The following is a 2876-nucleotide window of genomic DNA, read 5'->3' on the forward strand; positions in this document are numbered from 1 at the left end:
TATATTTTAAATGTCCCTATATGTCCTAAAATATGCTGGCTTGTTGGGCTTTCCAACCTAGGCAGTATGCACGGCCTAGGGCCACTACAAACCATAGGCCTCCAATTTTTTTATATATTGTATATGTATTAGGCTCAAATAAAAGCAAAACTAAACCTGTTTTTTTTTTTATTTTTTTTATTAAAGGAGCATAAATAAAAATGTTTAGGAAAAAAAGCACACAATCAAGACTCAGTTTCAAAATTAAACTACAGACATAACTACACCAACCGACCCATCCCAATTCAACGAATCAACACGTAAAATAGAGCCAACTATAAAGTTTTTAGTTCATAATTGCCGGTCCCAAGCCCGGGTAAAGGAGGAGAGTTTCATACTAAACTAGTAAAGGAACCCAGCGCTTCGCGGCGGGTTTTTTACCTCTGTAATGATTTGCTAAAACAACTTAACCAATTGAGTATAAAAAACGAATTTACATAAACATAACCAATTAACGATAAGCGACAAATTAAGTTTCCAATAACATGCTTTCTGTGATGATGTTTAACATAGCGATAAGTTATATAGCACAAAAAGGGTTGTTTGTCGTTTGATCTGTTAGAGGCAAAGTAAAATCATGGATAAACATCTTGTTAAGGCAAGGTAAAATAGTGGATGAACATTGAACAAGTCCAAATTTTCACCTTTGTAGCAACCTTTTAGCACTTGGAAAATCAGCTACTCGCTTTGGTTGTATGTTTTCAATCTTCTACCTGTGGAGCCTGTTTAAAATAAAAACAGTCAAGTCAATTTTTAGACACTAACCAGTTAAGGTTTTTTTTTTATTACAAATTGAGTAATTTACATTTTGAACCACTATACTTGGCCTTTGGTTCCATTGTTCTCGCCAAAAATAAACACATTGAGTAATTTAAAGCAAAAGTACCAATTGCAATTGTCTTCATAGTAGTACTTTTCACCTTAGTTAGAATCGATGGCAAACCTTTGTAGTCTAGTTAGGATGCAATTTGATACCCAGCAAAAGATTATTTTGTCTATAGGCAAATAATTATATAAATTGCCATAGTCTATACATATATCTGTTCATTTTTTGGCTCCTTTGTAAACTAAACACTAAATTTGTTTGCAGCCAAACATAGTGATTAAACAATCCAATTACTCACATCATAATCACTGAATTTTGTAACACCTAATGGCCACTTTCTTTTAGTATAAACTCATAACTATTTTCCTATTATTCTTAAAGCTTTCTTGTTTCTTTTTTACTTTTATATTTTATTTATGTATTTCAAATTTAACCCATATATGCTATATAATCTTGGTTATTCTATCCGGATCACAAAAAGCTACCTGGGTCATACGACCCATATAGATAACAAACAAATAGATCTGGCCAAATCCAATCAACACTATTTTTCAACTAAGAAACCATATTTTAGAGATTCTAAGATCAATAAGCTTAACCACAATTCGTTGTGATCAGCCTACGGTCAATCCTCCGAAATCTATTGAATCTTTTGCAAGCTGCTTATCTCATCATCTGAACCTCATCACATTCTGAAAATCTAAAAAATATCATGCAACTTTAGATGTAGATGGGTTTTGGTTGAGGATTCTTACGCAAATCAAAGGAATGCTCAACACGTCTAATGAATGTCTCTTATATGAACTCTAAAGTAACCTGGAAATCAAGTCTTATAGGTAATTAATTAGCATAGGAAAGTAACGCATATGTCACAAAAACAACAATCTACCACATAGGAATCACAATTCTTTACTATGCATATAAAAAAGGGATACTTAGCACCGAAATACTCAAATTTTTTTTTGTATCAACACAAAAAATAAGAAAATAGAACATCTTTTTTACCAACTACAATTCTTTGTTATATGTAGTTTTCACACTGAACTCATCTTGATCGATTACAAGTTCTTTTGATATAATAAATTATAGCAAGAAAACTGATGATACTTACTTTTATGGTAATTACAACTAAGGCTGCTAATAATACTGAATATACGACTGAAAAAATTAATCATCTTGGACTGAGACATGCAAACCTGAATTGGGTTATCGGAATCTCGCCGGAACCCTAGCCGACTTCGCCGGAAAGTCAATCCACCTTGCCACACCGACCAGGCTCCGCCATCGTGCCCACCACCTCTCTCACTTCCTCTGTCCAGATTCTCTCTCTCGAACCACCTGAGTGACTAAAGGTCGTATAAAGTAGCCAAAGGTGTATGATGTCAGAGTGTTAGGTCGGTGGCTGGAGACTTGCCGGGTCCAGATCTGTTTCTATTTCACTTTCTTACTACTCTATCTCTTCTTTCTCCAGTTTTCCCCTCTTGATCTCTCTTCCGTAGATGTGCTGAGGGGTGAAAAATGAAAGAAAACAAACTTTAGTGGCGGAAAGGCAAAAGTCAAAAAGACAGCTGGCGCAAACTATCGATGGTAATTGATATATATAATAATATGTTGAAAATGATAATTTTGCAAAAGGGCCTCCAATTCGTAGTTCGCTTAGGGTCTGCAAAAACATTGGAACGACCCTAACGGCTTTGGCAAGAGACTGAGGTGGTAATACTCTTTGTCCCTTACGTAACGAATCCCCCGAGTCTTTTTTTATATCATGCACAATTACAAATACGGTCTCACTCAGAGGTGCAAGGTCTCGCCCGTATTTGCCTTCTCCTTTAGGGATCTGATGGTCTATGACCCTATAGAACGAATCATTAAAATCTGTTAGAACTTGAAAATTATAAGAAATCATTGGAACATTTGATGAATGGTTTAAAATCATTCACTGTATTATATGAGCCAAGGGTATTAGCTTTTCTTGCCACCAGACCTTTCTCTATCAATTAGGAATCTGATG

The 2876-nt window shown here is 35.0% G+C and overlaps 1 long non-coding RNA gene across 1 annotated transcript; it reads right to left on the reverse strand.

Moving 5' to 3' along the window:
- Positions 1 to 442: 442 nt before the first annotated feature.
- LOC110864773 lies at positions 443 to 2378 on the reverse strand. Its single transcript, XR_002550088.2, has 2 exons — positions 2062 to 2378; positions 443 to 761 (listed from the first exon to the last, which is right to left on the reverse strand). It is a non-coding gene; the product is annotated as an uncharacterized LOC110864773 (long non-coding RNA).
- Positions 2379 to 2876: the final 498 nt, after the last annotated feature.

Source organism: Helianthus annuus, chromosome 6 (genome assembly GCF_002127325.2).
Source record: "Helianthus annuus cultivar XRQ/B chromosome 6, HanXRQr2.0-SUNRISE, whole genome shotgun sequence".
NCBI classification, from domain to species: Eukaryota; Viridiplantae; Streptophyta; class Magnoliopsida; order Asterales; family Asteraceae; genus Helianthus; species Helianthus annuus.